This window comes from Protopterus annectens, chromosome 9.part0 (genome assembly GCF_019279795.1).
Source record: "Protopterus annectens isolate FY-2018-M chromosome 9.part0, PAN1.0, whole genome shotgun sequence".
NCBI lineage: Eukaryota > Metazoa > Chordata > Ceratodontiformes > Protopteridae > Protopterus > Protopterus annectens.
In genome coordinates, this window is record NC_056743.1 from 1,313,310,342 (window position 1) to 1,313,335,675 (window position 25,334).

The following is a 25,334-nucleotide window of genomic DNA, read 5'->3' on the forward strand; positions in this document are numbered from 1 at the left end:
TATATATGCCAATTCTACCTAATGGATCCATAAGAGGGGGGGGGGGCTAACATATGGACTTTACTGCTTTGGTACATACAATTTCCTTTTTCTAAGGAAAGGTCTAACCTGTACTTTGTCATTCAGGCCTGGATAATGCTCTGCCCTCAGCCTTATGATCCATTTCATCTCATTCTCAAGGGTAAAATTGACAATGTCTCCACCTCTCTTATTCGGTTCAATCTTCTGAATGACAAAAAATTTGAAGGAATGACTAATTCCTCTCTCTTTATGGTGTTTTGCCAAAGCATTCACCACTGAGGCTGTCCTGATGTGATATAAGTGTTCCCTAATGCGTTCTCTAAGTGACCTGTTGGTTTTGCCAACATAGAACGCTTGACATGCTTCACAAGTTGCTATATACACAATATTTGAACTTCCACATGAAGTCTTAGTACAAAAACTAAAACTACGCTGAGTGGTGGGATGAATAAAACTTACTGTCTCATTGATGAATATACACTGATTACATTTGCCACAAGGTGTTGTATTCGTCAACTGTGTACTATGTCTCTCTGAGCCTAAGTTATTCCTGGGTTTACACAATATCCTCTTTAAATTTGGTTGATTTTTATATGTAATGCTAGGACATGAACCCACAATATCCTTTATATCAGGGTCTAGCAACAATAAATCCCAATGTTTCTCCATAATTCGTTTCAGATCCAGGGAATCTTTAGTAAAAAACATAGAGGCTCTACTCTGATTTGAATGTGGAGAACTGTTCATAACCACATCTGGTAAGTGTTCCGAGAAGTAAGGTTTGGCCTTAGTGTTTCTAAGGGTGTCAACATTCACAGCAGTGCATTCAAAAATGCTTTCATTATACCCCCTTTGCATGAATCTTTCCTTCAAGCCTTTCAGTTCATTCACATAACCTTCATTAGTAGGGTTCAACCTGGAAGCCCTCATTATCTGGCCTTTCATAACATTATCGAACACATACTTAGGATGCATACTTTCTCTATGTAGGATGGTGTTCCTATAGCATAACTTCCTATGTACATTTGTATTAAGCAACCCATTACTAAGTCTATTGATACTCACATCCAGATATGAGATAAGGTCTACTGAGTAGTTTAAGGTAAATCTAAGAAAGTCAGTGGAAATATCCATACCTTCAACAAAATTCAACAATGTCTCTCTATCACTCCTCCAAATGAAAAAGAGATCATCAACAAATCTACGGTAAAAACCAACATGTTCCTGAAACTGTCGTGTGTTAAAAAGGAATGTCTCTTCCCAATATGCCATAACAAGGTTGGCGTAGCTATTGGCACAAGACGTGCCCATAGCTACGCCATCCTTCTGTAAGAAAACATCATCTCCAAACATAAATACGTTGTTAAATAAGACTGTTTCTAGTAGTAAAGCAATTAGTTCTATTTTCACCAGGGTAAAATCAGAATGATTTTTAAGATATTCTTATATATATTGTATCCCTAAATCATTGGGGATTACAGTAAAAAGACTCACAACGTCAAGGGTTACCAAAATGTAATTGGCATCATCCTCTAATTGTTTCATATATTCGTATAAATCCAATAGAAACTGCTTGCTATCTCTAAGTATAAACTTATTATTATTAACTAGTGGCCTTAGATGATACTCAATAAAGATAGAAAAAGGTTCAGTCACCCAACCTTGTCCAGCTACAATCGGCCTCATCGGGGGGTCAATGGCCGATTTGTGGACTTTGGGGAGACCTTGTATAATAGGAATCAGGGGGTTTTTCACTTTAAAATAGTCATATAATTCCTTCGTAATGTTGTTAGATGCTAATAACTCATCGAGCATATAATAAACCTGTAGGACCTTCTCTTTAACCACGTCCATATCTATTTTTAGATATGAGGAGGTCTCTCCCAACAGGGTACCCATCCTTCTATTATAGTCCAATGAATCCATAAGGACTATCGGTCCCCCTTTATCAGCCGGTCTAACAACAAGGGTGTTATCATTTTTCAGGCCCATAAGTGCTTGTCTATGGTTAAAGCTTAGATTCTGTTTGTAGGTAACATCCCGTGTCTTTTCAAAATGACCATAGATATCATTCTCTGTTATCCTAGAATACACATCCAACAGCGGATGTAGCTGGGGGATGTATACACTGTAACATCTAAACCTGCTAATGTCCTGTCTCTCAGCAACATTACCAAACTCAAGTTTCAACTGAATATTCCTTACAAACATTTTAATGTCAATAATGGAATCCGCAACATTGCCCCTTCTAGTGGGTATAAAACTGAGACCCTTATTCAGAACATCTTTCTCATATGTGTTCAGAACTTTGGTAGAAAGATTCACAACTAGCGAGTCGTCTTCTCCCACATTCTTTTCAGGGTAGGCCCTTGTTGTTCCCCTCCTGACCCTTTTCTCTTTTGTCTGCCTCTGCTCATAGATCTTGTTCTCCCTAGGTGCTGCTTCTGTGCTATAGGGAAAGGGGTATTGGTGTTACTCTGTACAACCTTCCTTCTGACAACTACCTCATCCTGTCTCCCCCCATTACTCATAGCAGTAGGACCAGGTGGTGATGGGATAGCATGTGTGTTTGCTCCAACTACCACACTCTCCTTTTCTCCACTAGTAGTAGGATTATCGGAATTGTCCCTGCCTTCATCCTCCTGAAATACAATTTCAGTATATGAGACATTCCTCCTCGCATTAACATCTAAACTGGGTGTGCCATTAACTACTCTGTGACTTGACGGTCTATCCAAACCATTTTCAATATTGGGAATGTTCCCCTTCCTTGTTTCTATATTTGAACGTTGTATATTGACATTCCCTGATGTATGTGCATTGCTAACATTACTACTACTCACAGTAGGTCGTTCCCTAGGCCAAGTAAACACATTTGAATTTTTAAAATCCCTTATGTCTCTCATGATCTTATTCTTCTTTTGTTCAATTAGCCGTCGTTCAAAGACCATCACATTATCTATGACCCTCTCTATCTTGGCATCAATATTAACATTAACATATTTCTTAATTAACATATCATACAAATCATTCACTTTCAACCTTAAACTTTCTTCCTCTGGCAAATGAAACCTAATTAACAGTTTCATATAGCTAAGCTCAATATTGAGCTGTTGCCATTGGAACAAAAGGTCCGGTATAGTGTCACCTGAGGTAGGCATTTTCAAAATGCGTAAACCACGAGGAATAATATGTTTGTCCAAACATGCTTCAAAATATTGCCGTTGGACTTGTAACTTTTTTAGTTTAATTGTTTCAGTTTCCAGTACTTGTAGGTCTTCCGAGAGGTTTAAATAACTCTCATTATTGTTCATACCATCCGTTGAGCCGAAATCCGGCTCATATGAAAGTAGCAAGTTCTCTCCGCCAGTCACACAGGCTTGAAACCGTCCCAACCTATCACTAGGTTGGACAGTCTGTGGTACGTATGGTAGTTCAATGTTTGAGATAGCGTTGTCGGCCATAGCTACAGTTCAGGAGTATAGAAATTTATAAATAAATAGAGTCAAACGTTACCCCTGAACGTAGGATATCACACCAGCAAGGACAATAAATAGTAATCCAAACAGCAGCAATTGCTGGTGTAAAACGGCCCAGTTCCAATTCTGAAAACGGTATGCACCAACGGATTATTCACAGTTTACAAAAAGTATTGTGAAAGGAGACCCTTCACTAAATCCACTCTTCGAAAACCAAAACTTTCAGAAAAGAAAATCACCACGCTAGTATTAGCAATGTGGAGCAACAAATCCTTTTAATAACAGTGAGCGCTTTCGCCATGTGGCTTCTTCAGACTGCATAACAATAATAAAGTTCAAACAACTATCTTTATAACATTACCCACCCTCCCATTGGTTGAGAAAATCATTACACAGAGGCAAATGAAAACAATCCATCACATGCAAAACACATTCTAAACAATGCGAACTGCTTCGTTACACACTAAGAAATGTTTGCTAAAAGACTAAAGTGCACACTGCTTCAAATACTATAGTTGACATAAATGAAAAAAACAAAAATAGAACTTTCGTAAAAAACATTTCTTTTAAAAAGGTCCTTAAAAAAGGAACAGCAGAATCACAGGCACACATTGTCCTAAAACAATTCCATATAAAAGGACATATATACATTTCGTTGTGCTAAGCTAAAACGCTTAACAAGTGGACAAACATTGAGCTTGCACTTACCGATAAAAACATATCGATCAGCACCATTCAAATAATACACCCAACAACGCTACACTACATCACCAGCATGCTACACTATCTTAGGACAAAGCTGCAGTGCTCATAAATGTGTCGTCATCATTAACTTAAAGGGGACGACAACAAAAAGGCATATGGTTGATTCTCACCGTAAATAAATATAGTGGATGATTCCACAACTGACACAAAGTACAGAGCATATATTAAAAGTACACTTTGACTACTGAAAAACACCAAATGAAGCAAACCAAAACAGAAAATAAAAATAAAAAGCTAACATACTCGAAGTAAACGTGTAACTTGGACATTGCAGGCAAACCATCGCCTATACCTACTAGAATCTTATACATAGATCCTGGGCATGTCCTGTAAAAAACGGACATGTCAAAGTGGTGTCGATCGCCTTGAAACCCTAAAAACCTAAACTATCAAGGCGATCAGTCCGTAGAATCAATATTATCCGAAGGACAATACGCTCAAGCGCTCATAAAGCTAGGCGTAACCTCGGATCTACTCATAAACAAAACGCAAAAATGTCTCTCCAGGTGAATACACAGCCTAAACCTCAAGTAATCCATAAACCAGAGATAAAAGAGACAAAGGGAGTGAAAAATAATAAAAGAATAAAGGAAAAGAAGTGAAAATAGAAAAATGTTAATATTATTAATAAAGTAAAAATAAAAATAATAATAATAGTCATAATAAACAATGATAGTAAACAGGGTATGCATAGTAGCCAATGAAGAAAGGGAGAACCATGTAACCATTCCTCATATAATTACATAAATACATAAATTTAGACAAAATGTCTATATGTGTGTTATGAATATTCACCTCTTACATATATTTATATATATGCCAATTCTACCTAATGGATCCATAAGAGGGGGGGGGGGCTAACATATGGACTTTACTGCTTTGGTACATACAATTTCCTTTTTCTAAGGAAAGGTCTAACCTGTACTTTGTCATTCAGGCCTGGATAATGCTCTGCCCTCAGCCTTATGATCCATTGCATCTCATTCTCAAGGGTAAAATTGACAATGTCTCCACCTCTCTTATTCGGTTCAATCTTCTGAATGACAAAAAATTTGAAGGAATGACTAATTCCTCTCTCTTTATGGTGTTTTGCCAAAGCATTCACCACTGAGGCTGTCCTGATGTGATATAAGTGTTCCCTAATGCATTCTCTAAGTGACCTGTTGGTTTTGCCAACATAGAACGCTTGACATGCTTCACAAGTTGCTATATACACAATATTTGAACTTCCACATGAAGTCTTAGTACAAAAACTAAAACTACGCTGAGTGGTGGGATGAATAAAACTTACTGTCTCATTGATGAATATACACTGATTACATTTGCCACAAGGTGTTGTATTCGTCAACTGTGTACTATGTCTCTCTGAGCCTAAGTTATTCCTGGGTTTACACAATATCCTCTTTAAATTTGGTTGATTTTTATATGTAAGTGCCGGCTTGCGCTTGACTGGAGAAGAAATGGAGAATGGTAATGACAGTAAAAAGAACAATGATGCTAACAAAATGCATCAATCTACAATAAACCTTTTTCAGAAGCGCTTTCAATTGGAACAACCTGAGAGGGTAAAAGAGCAATCTACTTCGAGGGGGAGATCAACTATAAGACAAACAGCGCATCCAACCAAGCTCAAAAACAGCAGTCCAGCCAAGCAGGTCAAAGTAATCCGACGATAACCTGAGGTATTTTGAACTTATCGATCTTCATTTTGGAAGCTTCTCATTATACATTGCTTCAGAAAGGTCTTAGCTTTATCCCAACATCTGGTGATGACTTAGTTTCTGCATTGACAGATCTCAAGCAGTTTATTAGGAATTTAAATTTAAAAGTGATGTTTAAGAATAATGTTCCTATTCAAACAGCCTGTAGAAGGTGCAGTACGTTTGTACCTGTTAACATTCCTGTCCTCACAGCATATCATGATTTATGTGAGAGGGAATTGAGGTGTGCATACTCAAACACAACCAAAAAACACTATAATTTAACATATGAAGAATTTCTAGCGCTCAAAGAACTACAGGCGGATAACAGTATAGTTATCAAGCAGGCAGACAAAGGAGGCATTGTTGTAATTATGGATAGAGTTAAATATTTTTCATCTGTGTCTGTTTTACTAGAAGATGCCCATGCCTTTAAAGCTATTTCACCTGTTGATGTTAAGAAATGTATTAATTCTGTTAATATGATGGTATATGATTTACAACTTAGCGGTGATATTGATTTAGATTTGTTTTATTTTTTTACTGTTCCCTGTCCTACCGTACCACAATTATATGGTATACCGAAGATCCATAAATCACTAAGGGACCCCCCAATGCGACCTATTGTTTCTAGTAATGGTTGGCTCACTGAGCCTATTTCAGTTTACCTGCAGAAACAGTTGCACCCTTTTTTTAGCACAATGTAACACTGTGTTAAAAGACACTATGGAATTTATCATTAAACTAAGACATTGGTTTAATAGTTTAAATACTGATATTATGCATAGAGGGGAATTCTTGTTTGTGACTTTGGATATTTCATCTTTATTTCCGGTTATACCAAATGAGTACGGAATTAATTCTATTCGTGAATTTTTGACTATGCAGTCCTCGTTGTCAGCAAGGAAAATAGAGAATATTTGCTCTCTATTGGACATAGTATTAACTAATAATGTTTTTTTGTTTAACAAACAATTTTATTTGCAACTTACCGGTGTAGCAATGAGCACACCGGTAGCTAACACTTATGCAAATTTAGTTTTATTTCAGTGGGAAAATTCATGACAGCACTAATTTTTTGAATAACAATGTTTGCTTTTATCAACGGTTTGTGGATGACTGCTTTTTAATTTGGAAAGGCTCTCCTGTAGAACTAATTGAATATATACAATTTTTGAATAGTATTACTGAATTTTTAAAATTCAAAATGGAATATTCAGATAATTCCATAACCTTTTTAGATCTCAAGGTTGTGTTGAAGGAAGGTTCGATTAATACTACAGTGTATAAAAAAGAGGTCCATGCGGGCAGGTATATACATAACACCAGTATGCACGCCCCACATGTATTTCAAGGTGTTGTGAAGGCGCAGTTTAGTAGAATCAGCAGATTAAACACTGATGATTCATGTTTCCTTTCTCAGTTAAATGAAACGTTAGATGAGTTTGTAAGTAGCGGTTATGATCTTGAATCAATACTGCCTATTAAAGCTAATATTATAGCTGATAGACAAAATTGAAACCGATCTTTTTGTCATTAGATGAATCGGTATCTGACTCTAATAAGAATGTATTGAAGGAAGATAGAATCAGGTATGTGACAACTTACAACACCAGGACATATTTAGTTAAATGTATTATTCAAAAATACTGGGTAGTCTTAATGGCATCTGCGGACATTAGGGCTGTTTTAAGTAGTAGACCGTATTTTTCTTACAGGAATATGAAAACATTAAAGAGCGGATTATGTTATAAAGATTTTAAAGATGAGAAAAATGTTCAACAAGGCCCTTTTAAATATGGTATGTTTAGCTGTATGAACTTTAGCTGTTGCAGTGATATCATAAGCAGTAGTGTTGGTAACATATTTGCTCACCCCATGACACATAAGACTTATAGGTTTACTGTGGTAGCAACTTGCATTAGTAACAATGTTGTTTATTTAGCAACCTGTACTGTATGCTCATCATTTTATATAGGAAAAACAACTAGGAAGTTAAAAGAACTCATTATTGAGCATAAATCTCAGATAAGAAGGGCTAACGAAAGGAATGCTTTATATAAACACATAAGTACTCATAATAATGAACATAAATTTAAATTCAGGGTTATTGACATGGTACACATATCAGATAGGGGGGTGACATTAATAATCTTTTAGAAGTAAAAGAATATGAGTGGATATTAAGGGTATCAGCTGATTGTTTACCTGGCTTGAATTCTGCTGTCACATTAAAACCTATTTTCATTAAAATACAACGTACTAAGTTATGTTAAATGTTATATGTGAGTTTGTAGGTTGTGAATTTATTGTAGAATGTATTATATATATATATGTAAAATATTATGTTTTATTAGTTGTATGAAATTTTAAAGTTTTGTAATTGTCACTGATTTTTTTGGGCTGCATGTCATGTGATTAACATTGACTCCTATTTAAATGGAATGTTTTAATAAAACCTGTATTAGTATTGAGAAAGGGTGTGTAACCTGAAAACTTTGCTGTTTATAAAGGTTTATTTTTTCCTCAACATTTGTGTCTTATTAAATATAAAGGTCCTACCAAACACCCTGATATTGGGTGATTTCAATTACCCAAACATTAACTGGGAGAACTATTCAAGTACAAACTCCCTTGCCCAGCATTTCCTAAAATTTATAAACTCAAATGCCCTGGATCAACTGGTCAACACCCCCACCAGAGGTGACAACATATTGGACCTGGTCATCACCAATATGGGCGACCGGTGTTCCACATCGGAGGTCAACCCCTTGCTAGTTAGATCTGACCATAAACTAATCACTCTGGATATCCACATTCCGCCACCACCCCCGGTCAAAGAAACCACCTTGAAAAACTTTTCAAAAGCAAACTTCCCGTTACTTAAGACCGAGGTTGGAAGTTTCTAAGCCCCCACGCTAAAGGATAACGCTGTCCAAGCTGCAAAATCATTTACTACTGCACTCTACGGGCACCTACAAGAATGCATGGATCATGCTATCCAAAACAAAACAAAGACTCACTCCTCCAAGAAAAGGAAACCAGTCTGGTGGACCCCTGCCATAAACAAGCTATACAATAGAAGGAGGAAACTAGTACAGAAAAGAGTAAAATCCCAAGAAGGGAAGACATCCCTGATCAGTATCAGCAAGAAACTACGTTCCCTCATAAAATCATCCAAGGCTAGCTTCAAAAGAAAAATTGCCATGGACTCCAAAGATAACCACAAGGCATTCTTTAGCTATGTCAAGAATCTAAGTGGCAATTCTCAGATCTGCTCAGAGTTAGTGCAGAATGACACAAAATACACTGAACTGACCGATATAGCCAACATCCTGGCTGACAGGTTCAGTGCAAATTTCACCCCCTTCTCACCTCCAAAAGGGCCCATAACTATACCAGAAGAATGTAGTGCCCCTGAAATCACAGACACTCAGGTTAAAACAGCCTTCTCCAAAGCCAAAAACACAGCTTCAATGGGATCAGACAGTGTCCCAGGCTGCCTCTTACATGAGCTCAAAGATGAACTAACCCCTCACCTAAACACACTGTTTAAACTCAGCCTCTCCACAGGCTACATGCCCACAGAGTGGTGCACAGCAATAGTTATTCCGCTCCACAATGGACCACGGGAACTATCACCCCATAAGTCTGACTAGCTTGGTCTGCAAAGCTATGGAGTACATCATCATGGATCTAATTAACAGAGAAATTGGGAACCTCGAAACACTGGACCCTACCCAGTTCAGCTTTGTTAAGAGCAGATCATGCCTTTTAAACCTGCTGGACTTCTCTGAGACAGTTACCAAGGCTATAGACGAGGGAAAGGTGGTCCACACAGCCTACCTAGACCTTGCAAAGGCCTTCAACACCATTCCCCACTCTGGTATTATAGACAAGCTTGCCAGCCTGAACATAAACCCCTACGTCACGAGATGGGTTGCCGACTGGCTCACGGACAGAACCCACATGGTAAGAGTTGTGGGAGCTAGGTCTGACTCTAAACCAGTTACAAGTGGCATCCCACAGGGCTCAGACCTAGGACCCCTCCTGTTCGGCATATACTTCTCAGAAGTACAGGCAAGCACAGGAGGACTATGGCTGACCAAGTTCACAGACGACTGCAAACTAGGGGCTATAATTGACTCTCTGGCTGACACAGACATCCTCCAAAAGGGTCTCACTGAGACAGATACCTGGTGTCAAAACCATGGCCTCAAGCTAAATGCCAAAAAGTGCATAGTCATCCCCTTTGGAAAAAACAAAGTACCCACAAACTACCACATAGGTGGTAGCCCCCTAAATATGGAAGACGTAATAAGGGATCTGGAGACCCAAGTAGATAGTAACCTCTCCTTTGATAATCACATTGCCAATGTGGTTAGAAAATCCTTCTATTTGGCCCACCTAATCACAAAAGGGTTTGCATCCAGATCAAAAGAGGTCATTGGGCCCCTCTACGCATCACTCATCAGACCTATCATAGAGTACAATGCCCCATTTGGGATGTACCTTAGAAGACACCTGCAACAACTGGAAAGATCACAGAAGTACCTCACCAAGAGGATCACTGGCCTCAAGCAGATGCCCTATGCAGCTCGACTGAAGAAACTCCAGCTGTACTCGGTTGCATACCGCCTACTCAGAGATGATCTCTGCCTGACATACAAGGCCATTTCCAACCCAGAATTGATGGACATGCTCCACCTAAAGAAAAACATATCCCCTCGAGCCACACGCTCCAGGGATTTAAACCTCACCACAACAATAAATAGGGCATGCTGTAGAGATAGATTCCTTTCCCAGAGACTTCCCATGCTCTGATAAAAGATTCCAGTCTACATTAGGCAGAGCTCCTCACTAACCATCTTCAAGAAAAACCTTGACGAGTGGATGGGAAACAGAAATTTACCCCAGGGATCACTTCAATGGCTCTGCTGGACAGAGGCACAGGGAATTAATCTAAGGTGGTGGCGAAAGCCAACACATTCCATCTAGGCTTATAAATGCCTTTGGGCAGATAGCCCAGTACCTACCTATGAACCTATGAACCTATAATGTGGATGCTGACTGGCCTAGGAATGGGAAGAGGCACATGGTATTAATGGAGGATGGCAATAGGATTAACAGCAAAGACAGTTATAAAACATAATTAATACCATACCACTGACAGACTCCTGTTGTGGAGGGATTGCATTGTGAAAGTAAAGAGAAAGACAACAAAACATATACAACACAGTAACAGGTGCTGCAGATACTCACAAGATGGACATTGCATCTGGACAGCAGATGGGCCTGTGTTGAAAAAGACTGACATAAATCTCATGTATCCCATGTGTGCTACACATTGATGCAAACTATGAACCTGTTACAGTAACAGACCTGGTCTGTCCATACTTCACTGGATGTACCTGTAGTGTACAAAGTTAGGGAAATATCAATATGACAATAAACAGCATTGCCATGACATGAGTCTGAGACAATAACCAGTAGTGGTCACAGTAACACAATATAGACACACTCACCTGCCATTCCCTGGTGATGTTCAGAAGAAGATGGACCTGTGAATATTAATGGTCTCAAGGTTAGAATTGAAGCGTACATTTGAGTTGCAGGTTTGAATCAAATGTCCTCCAATCTGTGTTGAAAGATGTTAAAATATGTATGTACGCAACACTGAAAATGTATATTGTGATCTAACATTCTTCAAGAATAAATTGTTTAGGAACTGTCCTGAGAAATATACATCACTGTTATTTTATGAATATGTCATTCACACTTTCTCTTTTCTGTTTTCAGATAAGGAGGATCAGAGCAGGAAAGGAGCCATGTGCATTGAGTGGATGCACATGCGTGAGAAGTAGCAGAGGGAGAGAGGAATGTAGATTACTTTTTCTGTTTTATGAAATGAAATGCATCTTCACCTGTTTACAGACCTGTATCTTTCCCAAGAATATATATATATATATATATATATATATATATATATATATATATATATATATATATATATATATATATTGGTTACATTGCAGGAATACTTATTGTGCATCAGTAAGGTAAGTGAAATCATTGCATGACAATTGTGCTTACAACTGTGACTGAAATCTAAAAATGTTAAACTTTCATGTAGTAGTGAACCATTGTTTTATCGCACAGTTTTTGAATTGCACTCCACAGCATAAATAACAGTTGAGTTGGTCTATCTATCACACATAAGGTTTGATATGGATGTTTTGTATAGTTTCAGTGTGACTGCTGTTTATAATATATGTTTGACATACTTGTTCATGTGACTGTGTTTTACAGTGACCGATCTGTTGTGCATAGCCTGCCAGAGTGAATGGATATTTGTCACGTGAGTGCTTTCACTGCTGTTTTTAAACTGTGTGACATGCCCTTCAGTTCCACATTAGCATGTATCTGCCTCCCAACAACTTGGGTATTTTTTGTAAAAACACACTTATAGCTTAGGCTTTACTGACACTTATGTAAATAGACATTCGATTGCAGCAGTTTGTATTCAGCACTTCCGGCAGTTCAACATTGGTTTTGTCTCTCCCTCCAACAACTTGGGTGATTTTGGGAAACCCAGTTATAGCCTAGATTTACTGACAGTTTTGCAGACAGACATGTAATTGCAGCAGTGCATAATCAGCAAGCATCTTCACAATGTTTGAATTTTGAAGAAGGCAAACTGATTTGTAATAGTTTTTGGAAGGTTGTGTATACACATACTATACTGTTATTACCACATATACTGGAATTTCATATGTCACAAGGTGTGTTGCTTGAACATATAAAATATTTGTTAGTATTGTATTCATTATACTGTGTGTTCAGCCAATTCCATGCAGCCTGTCACATATGTTTGTTGTACGGGTTGCATATCATCCACAATATTGTCATATCACTTTGTCTTTATTTTAACAGTGATTCTCAGTGGCTGTTCATATAAATCATTAGATTCAAACAGTCCACCCTCTCGATTTCAGCATTCATAAATTCTTACAAAGCTAGTGACCTGGGAAGTGTCTCTAAGCCTATATAATTGCTTACAAAAGAATACTGATGTCCTGTTTATGAATAAGACATTTTGTGCTATGCATTTATTAGGTAACTCTGTCCATAACGGACATGTGTCAGTCCCTGTATAAATTGTCATTTTATTCATATCAGGTTCTGCTATGATATTCATGGGACTTTTCTGCATGACAGGGATTAGTTTATCTTTTCGGTTGTGTTTTGCAATTAATGTTGACAAAGCATGGTATCCATGGACATTCTCCTATCAGATGACAAGCCCATGTCAGGCCACTCCAGAGTCTTCCAAGGATGACGGTGATGATGACAATGACAATGACAAGGAACCTGGACCCACCCCTGCCTGAGCCATCATGCCGGCACCCAGGAGGAGATAAGGAACACAACCAGAATTGAGACAATTACTGGGAGGAAATCTGGGAGGTCATGACTGATGTGTTCTGAACACAGATGAGGGACATGATGGGGTGCGTCTTTGAGGATATAGCATGGATTATGTGCAATTCATTCAGCGTGGTAGCTCATGAGGACTTTCAGGAGTCTCAGCCCCATCAGCCTTTTCCCTCCAGTCTGTAAGTATTGTCTGTGTGCTCTACTTATGTTAGGCTACCAACATGGTGATTGACATTTACTTGATTGAACTGTATATGCACTATTGTGCATGCATGCGATGTATCTGTCATGCTTATACGTTATCGGCGTGTGACTTCTACTTCTGTTGCAATGTGTGCATGACACACATTAACACATTATAATTTCTTCAAGCATTCAATTGCCGATGGATTGTGGCAGTTAACCTGCTGTTAGTGCTTCAGCTGGTAACCTGTAAACGTGTTTTAATGGGGTAAATGACAGACAACAAATGTTGTCCATACTCCATCAGTAACAGTATGATATGGCTTAGAATTGTGTATTTCCATATCAGGTATGTGCAACTGGCAGAAATGTCACTTCACATGTGTTTTTGATGACAATTGTCATGATATTCCACTGGCATGATGTAGTGTTGCGTGTCATGGGTTGGCAATATTGATGCCATGTGGGATGATATACAGTATATCCTGTTTATGTGCTGTCCTCCTTTTCTGACTGCATCAAACAGCAATGTAGCATTAATCTATACAGAGTGTTACCAATAAAACATTCTTTAATGGTACATTATGCCATGTTTGGTGTACGTAGCATTTCCACATCCATTACTTATTAACAGTTTACACCTTCCACAAATATCTGTACACATTAACTGAATGTGCGTACACATAGTCGGACATATACTGACACACAATTGAATCTTTTGCATGTGCACAATCACTGACTTACTGCTGATGTGCTGTAATGCTGATCACAGGAATGTCCTCTTCTCAGTAATGAGCAGGGTGGTTGGCATGCACCTGCATTTGTTTATTCGACATTTGCATGACAGTATACGTGTATGTGCTTGGAATTCTTAGCTTGCTTACCTATGCATGTTAATATTACATGATTGCACATTACTGTGTATGTGTGTTTTATATATGTCCAGTTCTGTGGACATCACCAATCAGTCTAGCCATTTAAAGTACATTTTCCATTTGGTTAAAATTTAGTTCTGTTTGGCTTCCACAGCATCCTGTGTGCTGAACACATGCATTTGTAGTGTGTCAACTTACTTTGTCCTGATTTACCCTGATGTGGTCCCAAGTTATTTACATCCCTTCCACCTTCATATTTCACTGATATGCTCACCTTTGTTGTAAATATTGACCATCACAATCCTTTAGTTTGACACACTGAACATGTACAAAATATATGGCCATTTTATGATGCAGGACATCTGCACACAAGTTGCTGGCTACTGTTTGTAATATAGCCTTGTTCTTATTATACTTGTGTGTTACCCATTGTACTTTTTCACATCTATGTGCACAACCTGCTATATTTATTATTCTGTACTGTTATAGTTTTTATAATATTATTACATGTCATTGATGTGTGTAGGTGTATTGACCTTGCTTTCACGCACATTCCATGTAGGCCACTGAGAGACATAGATACATATCTACACCTCTATTTTGCCTTTGGCATATGTGTGTAACACATACACACATTCCATTATATCTGTTTGGGTTGTGTACACCTACTTATGCATGTAGCAGCCTTTGTTACTTTTTCTGCAGTACTTCAGCTTGGCACTTTGCTTGGTTGTTTGCCTTTTACATGCATGGTTGCAGGTTTGGTTCTCCCCTCTGCTGGAGCTATCTAGCATTGTTAGACCTGCATTTGCTCAGCTGTGATGTTGTTTGACTTACACCTGCACTGCTGACAGACTAATTGTATATGTGTTTATATATGCAATGTGTACTGTAATCCACATTTATTACCCTAGAACACATATCTCCCATTGATCATACACATCCAGCTATGACTGCCACACAGTTTGCGACATGTGATGTGCATTGATAGATATGTTTTTCTGCATTTCACCATGTCTGGTATGCATCCTCACCCTGTTTGTCAACTTTTCATTGTCTGTGTTGTGCAGTGTACCGAATGTGTATCTTACCTGAACTTATTGTTTTTTCCTACCTTTGTCTGTCTTGTGTTGTGATATTTGTTCTATGGGTATACCTGCTATGATATCCTTCTCTTTCCATATATGTACCTTTCCTTCTATTCTTGAAAAAAAAAGGGACTTATCCCCACCAAAAAAAAAAATACCCATGCCCCTCTGACTTTTCCTCAGAAGTTCCAATTCCAACATCTCTCTTGTATGTCCTTCTTCACCCATACCCCACATCTTCTTTTCTATCTCCCACTTTTCTTGGGTGTATACATTACTTGTGTTCACCACACAAGTCCCAAACCCATTGTTAGCTAATGTTAGCTGGAGTGATGTGCCCATGGTCGCCCTTCACCTATAATTTTTTTATTAAAATGTTTAGGGATTCCATTGGAATCTGTAAGTCTAAGCTGCCATATTCTATTAATACATGTGTTATGGAGATAGCTGTAGTTGTCTCGGAGCTTACTGGAAAGATTGCTATCAAGATATATATATATATATATATATATATATATATATATATATATATATATATATATATATATATATATATATATATAGTATATATATAACTTACAAATGATATTGCAGCTTTGAATCACGTACTTTATGTTAGTGGATGAATTGCAGAAATATCCATAGTTGTCTGTAATGTTTCTAGGTATATTTCAGATAATACATATTAAGAATGCCATGCAGCTTACCTTGGGATACTTGTCATTTGTTTTGTTTATTTTTTCCTTATTTTTGGGGTATTATAATGTAGTCAACTATACTCTGAACCTATCCTTAATTTACTGGAAAGATTCAAGATGCTTGAATTGTGATATTTTCTCCATAACTTTGTTAATGTAGAATGTGACTGGACAACCATTTCTCAGTACTTATGGATAACGTGCAGATTTGTTTATTGTGCTGTTGCTACTGGGATAATCCTTTGTGTGCTGAGCTTTTCTAAGTTTCTTGTGATACATTTACATATTAGAATGCTATCTGCGAGTTTACTGCAGACATCAGTGAAATGCACCAGAATCCGTGATCTTTACAGAATGTGGCCCAGTATAATCAATTTCAGATCCAAATGCCCACTTCTATAAATCCGCTGATTTTTGTTCCACACAATTAATTTACCACGTTTTATCACTTCCTCTATTTTTTTACATCTTTCTGTTTCTTTTTATATTTTCCTCTAAAATAACAAAGTCCACTGCAATTATAATTTTCATGTTAACCACCATATAGTCCAATATTTGATGAAAGAGATTATCTCTTTCTTTAATAGTTATATATGCATACAATACTATAATTCTATAAACATGTTCTGGCCACCTCATATCCACAACAGTCAACCTTTTCATCCTTACCAGTGTTGCATCTAGTATTTTCACTGTCTTTAACACAACACAGCCACTCCAGAGCAATGTTCATTTCCTAATTTCTATATTAAATTTCCACCCTACAACTTTTTCCATTTGCAGTCTTTCTTCACTTGTCAGAAACCTTACATCCTCTAACAAAATAAAATCCATATCACATTTAGCCCACCATTCCAGTATCCCTTCTAACACTGTTAATGCTGTTGTCTTTCGGCTTTTCCTGGTTAGGGGTCGCCGCAGTGGAAATCTGGTCCGCTATTGATTGGCAGTAGATTTTCACGAACGCCAAGGTGCCAGCTCGACGTTCAACCTTCAATGAAGGCATGCCCATTTACGCATGTCTTTCGAACGCCCACCCAACCGCAGGGAGGACATGCAGACTCCACACAGAAGGCACTCCCTGCATTCCAGCCGAGAATCGAATGGTAACATTGTTAATAATAATAATATTCTTATTTCCTAAAAATGAAAGTTGTTGCTTTTCCTTCTTTTTAAGTTTAGGTGAACTATTTTAATTTTTTTTCTTATTTTTACTCTGTCCCTAAATTAATATTTTCCTGTGTTTATATACAAATAATCCTTGACCCTCAGAATAAGATTTTTTATTATCTAGAACTTCAAAAATGTTATCAATTCCTTCTCCTGAGCTCTCTTTCTGCATGCACACTGTCTATCTCTCTCCCCCCTCATTTCCCCTTCATGCTTCTTCTTTTGCAGTTTCTTCTTCCCCTATTTTACCTTCTCCCCAGCCTCTTGCTGTTCTTCCTCATGTATGTTGTCTTCCCTTTCTTCTTCTTTTTCATTATTTATTGTTTGGTCTTGACAATGCATCCAAATGTGTCCCTTTTTTAACACAACCTGCATATATGCAGACATCTTCTTGCTGTATGTCCTTTCTTCCCTTATGGGCTGTATTGTACTTTGTCATGCTCATTAATTAAAGGGGAAAAGTCCCCATTAAAAAAAAAAAAACTGATTTAGGCTGGTCAACATAAATGAATGTCTCTCTATGATCAGCCACAAAATAACATCTGGCAAGTGTTTCACCATGTTTTTTTTCACATTTCAAAACAGCTCCCAAGCATAAGGTTTCCCCATCTCTAACTTTCACAATATTATCAACAGTTTCACATAGACCATCATGCATTTTTTAACATCATCTTCTTCCAGTTCATCAGTTCCAAACGCTGAAGCAACATTTTTTTAGCATTTATGTTACTATCTGAAAACAAATAATTGTTCCATGGATGAATACCATTCTTTTTGTTACACATTCCCAGAAATTTCATCTTCAGTCCATCTGTTTCAAATGTTAAGTTACAAAACGTTTCTGTCCCAGTAGGTATAAAAGACTGAATTCCTTGAGATTTAGAATGTAGAACAGTTATCAAATTGTACCATACATAATCTATTAGAGTGTCATTTTTTTGTTTTTATTCTAACAGTTAGTCTTCTCTTCTTTTTAGAAACAGTTTTACTTACAATTTGTTGCTGCTGTCCTTTTTTGCCTGCTGTTACTGCTGCATATGTTTTAGTTGCTGCATTCACTGCTTCTACAAAACCAGACACCTTCTCAGTTTGTTGCTGCTTTCCTCTATTACTTTTGGTCACTGCTGCATAAGTTTTAATTACTGAATTCTCTGATGCCACATCACCCAGGGCTAGCCTTTGGTCAACTGGTACCCTAGGCAAAAGGGCTCCACAGCACCCCTCCCACACCACCTGGTGCCCCCATCCTGGTCTACCTAGACCATCCAGATTACCCTTTTCTTCTTTTTTTCACACAGTTTGTCTTACTGTTATGTTTTTCATGAATTAATTCAAAATAGTTTAAAGAAACAATTTCTGGATTACAAAAAATAAACAAATAAATACTGAAAAAGTGCCTTTGCTAGAGTGGCGCCCTAGTCAGCTGCCTAATTGGCCTATGCCTAAGGCCAGCTATGACATCAGCTGGTTCCTTTTCCACATTACCATCCTCAGCATTTCAGAAAAAGTTCTCTCTCATTTCACTGCATAAAGCAAGAGAACTGCCACCTTGATCATCCTGTTATACGATTTTTAATAGTATGTCACCTGCAAGCTCTCCTGATGCCACGTCTGTTACCTGCACTACTACAACAAACTCACTTATTTCTTTCTCCATGGAGATAGTTAAATACTGCTCATTTGTAACATCCACCACACACTGGTCTTTATTTACATCCAGAATCTGCATATTGAACAAATTTGTTTCCAAATTATCACTTTCCATCTCCAAACTCTCCATAGCTTTTCTCTGTCCCTCCATGCTGCTGCTTCTTCCTTGCTGATGTAGGAGCCATCCAGCACCATCAAGCAGTTCCAAAGAGTAGGGGAGTTTCACCATTGCCCTGGCCAAATTCCCTCTTGTAGTATACATGTCACTTTGGGTCTCCTCTGAAAGAGGCACTAGCCAAGTGGGGTTAGCAAGGTTAACAAGGATAAATTAAAAATAAAACCACTTTCTCATGAAGAGCTCCTTTTTTAATGTATTATACATTACCTACTGTTTTTAATCCAGGTTATACAGTTATGATAGTATGTACAGCAACTCGAGGCAAACAAATATTTGCTGCAGTTAATCAGAGCTTCAAATTGTTTTTAAGCCCCCCCACACACACACTGAGATCACTACCTCCTGGAACCTTAACTCTACTACCATGGTTCAGTCTTGCCTTTTAACCAGAAACTGCTGCATCACTAAGGCATCTGCTTGTTTTTACTTTTTTATGTTCTCTGGATCTGTTCCTAATAGTTCACTGATATATCTTCAACTCTGATTTTCATTTAAATAGTTGTTGATTTAGTGTATGAAGAATTGAGCACTTTATTATTATTATTACTATTAATATTACTTTGTTGTTTAACTATAACTTTATGTTCTCAGTTTAATCACTTTATGTAAATTCAGCTGCAAGATATTTAGTGCACTAGACCTTGTTGAATCAGGTGTTTATGCAATTATTTTTAACGTTCTAGACTTTGCTCATCAGTTTATCAGAGTTCACCTTCAAAACATACCTTGCTGTTATTTCTGCTTTTACAGATTCCGTACTTTTCTAAATCTGTCAGTACTCTACATGTCAGCCAGTCAGATATTCTTTTCTCTGCACATATAACTACTGCAAATATTAAGTAGTTAGATATGCTTTTAGAATCGTTTGGCTCCCTCTGCTGTTTTAATGATATCTTAGTTTGCCTTTCTAGATTGCCCTGTCTGTCCACTTTGGTAATGCTAGCACTCTCTGTATTATGCACTTTATTTAGATAACCACAATTTGATCTGACACACCCATTCACCCTGCAGCTGTATTTTGTTACTTCACTGTTTATTGTGAGCTGTCACTTAATTTCCCCGGATTTTGCATGAAAACCCTCTCTAGTTCCAAAAGGCACTTCTTAAAGCGAATATGCTCTCTGTCTCAGTACTGAACAATTTATTTTGGTATCTGTTACATTCTATTGACCATGTATGGTATTATGCAAGCAAATAAAATGTTATAATGTTTGCCGAAGGTAGTTTTGGTGATTTTTTTATTTCCATTCAATGAAATTACCTTCTGTGACTCAACATGAAACCCCCTCAGAATATTAAGCATATTTGTGTGAATAGCATAAGCATGTTTTCCATGGTAAAATATGCAATCACTACATTCTTTAACATAGTTTTTGAATAACCACACTTCTCTACAATGTATTAAATGCTCCCATCATCAATTCATTGACAGCACTTTTCTTATCTTGTTCATTCACTCACACAAAGAATTTCTCTCCAGGCCTCCGCTGAAAACAGGATCTGTGGAACCTAGTTGGACTTTCCCAGTCAACAAATGTTAAATAAATAAATAAAATAAATAAATAAATAAAACAAATCTCTTACTTTGTTTTGCTTACAAAATGTCCAGTTTTATGTTTCTAGTCCTCTTTTCAGGTGATGTTTTTTCCCAAGTTAGTGCTTTTTCTTAATTTCTGTGGCTGTCTTTGAATGAATAAGTTATCCACATTGAGTTTTCTTTTCTCCAAAATCCTTTCCTCCATTACCTGATTCAATTGCTTTTATTAACCCTTGATAGCCTTGCTGTTGTCGCATAATCATTTTTTTCTTTTCCATCTCAGTTCCTTCAGTAACTGCTGCTGCCTTTAATTGTCTATTTCTCAGTGGAATCTCCTGATCCTCCAGCTTACCTACTTGTGCCCATTTTGGTCACCATTTGAAATGTTGGGACCCACTACAACGAGTCCCAAAACTCAGAAACGAAATGGTCAAAATATCAGACTTGTATATACCGTGTCCGAGATGCCATTTCTTGGAATATTCCCCTTCTCTAAGGTATGACAGTCTCAGAGTTGGTATATATAAGTTTAAAAAGTTCTGGGGTGTGGAGGACTTACCTTCTACATGGAAGGTGCATGTTAGAAAAATATGTATTAATGTGTGTATGCTTAATGCCAAATTAATAATCAAGTATTTTTAATACGCTTTTCATTCTATTTTTCATGCACTGTGTTTTATACAAGTTGAGTTTCATATGAGACTGAAAAAGATGCTTTTTGGAAACTGCAGCATGCTTTCTGAAACTTGCAAGTTGCCCTCTGACCAAGTAACTGCTAGTACAGCAATATTCTTGTTTATGCCTTGTGGAAATGTACTTGAGAAGCAGGTGTTTATCTGCTAGGTCAGAAGTAAATGAATGAACAATGCCTTATATTATAAATGTAATAATTCTAGACAAACAGCCTTGTTCAGAGGATGGGAACCTCTGCAGCTGCAGTAATTTAGAGATAAAGTAGACAAAGAATTATTAGAGAAATGAACTGCTAGCATTGTGCTTGATTTAGCCGTAGTATCTTGAATGTAACATAACAAGTATCTAACTGAAAGTAACCAAGGCCATGTTGTTTTCCTCAGGAAGTTTCACATAAAAATTGTTTAAATCAGCAGAAATTCATGGAAAAGATGGTCAGCAGATGATGATGAAAAGGTGGTAATCTGTTACGTCAGCATGGTAGGACAGGATTAATTTGAGAATCTATAAAAATGAATGTATTTCCTGTTTCTGGTTAGACAAACTCTGTATTAGCACGTTTTTGTCTCCTTGCTGCAAGATTAAAGTGATTTAACCTGAACCTACCGTGTTTTGATCATTTTTAAAGTATATTTTTCCTTTGACAGTGCAGTAGTCCCCTGCAAAAAGAAGTATTAAGGAGAAGAGTGAATTTTGAGATTTGCTCTTCTTCTGTGTTTTCGATCTTTTTTTGTTTTGGCTTATTGGCACTTGGCATTTTGAGCGTCAACATTTCAATAAGGACCCAACTATTTCTAAATGTTTACTATCCTAGGGAAGTTTGAGTACAGTCATCTAATTGTCGATTCAGTATATGCCACTTCCCGTGAGCAGTATGAACTTATGGTATGAAGTCGCTGTAAAGTCTTGCTGGATTTCTTTTACTAAGACAAAAATAATTTTTCTTCTCTTTTTTCTCATAGCTATATTATGAAACTGTTCTATATGAATATTCTTCTCTAGGACACAATGACTCTTCTGAGCCTAAAATCTAGCTATGTCATGTTTAATCCTGGCCTTGCCTGTCTTCAACCCTCTTCTATTTTTAATTGTTTATTTATTTCTGTATTTTAGTTTGTAAACATGGAAGATGGTCTGATTCTTGGGCCCTTTTCAGCCACATCCAGGCTAAAAGTTATAAGCATGTTACAAAGCTGTAGATGGTATGCAAAAGAGCAGTTCAATTAAATTTGTGTAACAAAGGCAAGAGTATATGACAAGACAGAAAATATGCACAGCAAGAAATAGCACATAGAGTGTATGCACAGTTATAGTATGTACGACTTAGAGTACATGCACAGTTACAAACACATTTTCAGCTCAATATTAGCAAGTCTAGGAAGAGAAGACATTCACATCACCGAATGTTAGAATGCATTCTAACATTCGATGCATTCTAACATTCACATCACCGAATGTTAGAATGCATTCTAACATTCGATGCATTCTAACATTCACATCACCGAATGTTAGAATGCATTCTAACATTCGATGCATTCTAACATTCACATCACCGAATGTTAGAATGCATCGAATCATTTTCATTTCCATTTGTTTTTAATTTGTCTACGGGGCTCAGAAGCTGAATGCATCTTCATTTTCTTATTTGGAGGGATTTTGTTCCATACACCTAGTACAATTGCTGTGAATGGTCACTTGATTGATGTGATAGCAAATCATTAATTGGTGATGCAGATGGAGAAATGGTAACCAACCACCTTTAGTTTATGAGTTAAAGAAAGGCAAAATATACAGCTGACAGAAATGTGGGGTGGTTCTGTCAGCTTTGGCTAGGTCATTAATGTTTTTCAGTTTGTGCAGTGGCATTATAAGTGATAAGCCAAAGTGTGGTTTGGAAGAGGTAGGCATTGTAATTTTTGTATATTAAAGTGTTTCTATCGCCAAAATTGTTCAAAATTTTCATGGAATTTTCAGGAAATGTTATAGGCGTGATTATCTATAAAACTTCCTTAGGCTGGCCTGATAACCTTGTGGATTGCATTTTAATGAAAAAAATCAAATCTTATGTTACATAAAATATAAAAAGAATAAATAATCACTTCTGTATGGAAACATATTTTAGTATTAAAATCACAACTACATTATAAAATTTTGTTTAGATGGCATTTTTATTTTACTCTGAAGCAAACCATAACTGACTCTAAATGGTTGACATAACAATTTACAAAAGCCAGTCTCTCTGAAGTTTCTCCTAACTTCAAATGACAAGCTCTCTCTACTGATTCAGTATGTTTTTTTTGAAATTTTTAGGACAAAACTTTCAGAATGGCCCACTTCTACTGTGTTGTATACAGACTGATAGCATTTAGGAAAAACACAATAGATTCTCAAATATGTGCATGCCTATCAGAACAAGTAAAACATGCATATTTTGCTATAATATATAAAATGACAGAAGGGGAATTCAATAAATCCTACAGGGTCCTTTTTACTGTTGTTGCATCATGGCCAGGAAAAGATTTAGATTCAATAAACTCAGTATAGCAGTATGCACTCAAGTGCAAACATGGCAATTTCTGTGGCATACAAATTACAGCATAAGTAGCTGAATTGTATGCTAATGAAGCAAACCATCACAGCAGAGCAATTCAACAAGCTGTAAAGCAACAGTGTAGATGCCGTGCTCATGTTGCCCATGTATACAAAAACCTTTGGAATACAGCCACGGAAAGGCATCTACGCAGAAACAAGTGCAAGTGAAAGTGATCAGATTTAAACAGAACTGACCTTAACATGTAATAGCAAACAAATTATCACATTATTAGACAGAATGGATACTGCCAAAGTATATTAACAATAGCAAAAATCGTTTTTAAGTGCCATGAGATGAATGCAGCTTTGCTTCCCCACCCCCAAGTCAAGAATATACTCGCACCTAATATCACAGATAAAAGTGTAAAGCCCATGAAAAAGACTATCCATACTGTCATGTAAACATATGCAGTATGCATCTGATATAATACAGTCAAATTTTATCAAAACCTGTATTTCTCTGTGCAGATATATAGCAAAGTAATACCCTCTCCTTGTGTGTACAACATTTGGCCCCCCTTCAGTTTCCCTGTCTACACAGTTACCAACCATGTAGATTCAGGGCTGTCAGCATGATGAAGATGCAAATGAGGTCAAAACTCATTAGAATTGCTGAATCTCAAAAAAAATTTAACCATGTACGGATGTTCACTTTGTGTAGGCCCTTTCACAGTATTTGTTTTCAATGGATTGCAACAGTGAATGATGACATTGGGATGTGTGTCAGGTTATACTTACAGAGGTGTACACATAGGTCTATGAAGTGTGAAAGTGTATGTAAGCAGTGCACAATGCACAAGTTCTGTTTCATCTACTTCATTGTTTATTAAAATGTGTCATCTCTGTCTAATTTAAGTAATTATTAGTTTCTATTTTTATCATTGTGCAGTGTGGAGCTTAGTGCAACACAGGAAATGGAGGAATGAATGGCAGGTCTCTCAGTGCTTGTCATGTGACTGCTCCTGTGGCAGCAGATGTATGTGTATGATTATAGTATAGATAGTCCCGGGTTCTAGTACAGCATCTGCAACCTTTCCTTTACTTTTTGAGCTGCATGTTTGTGCAATATCACAGGAATGGGGGAAAGTAATAACATTACCTGTGTTCACCTTATTTAAGCATGGGTGCACACAGTGGAGTGGAGGTGCACACCGGACATTAATGGGCACCAATAAAGTTAACATAATCAGTTAAGCAGCAGGTGTGTTTCATAAGTGTTAATTACAGCATAAAAAGTTGACTTTCAGCACAGTGGAGCTACTCAGCAA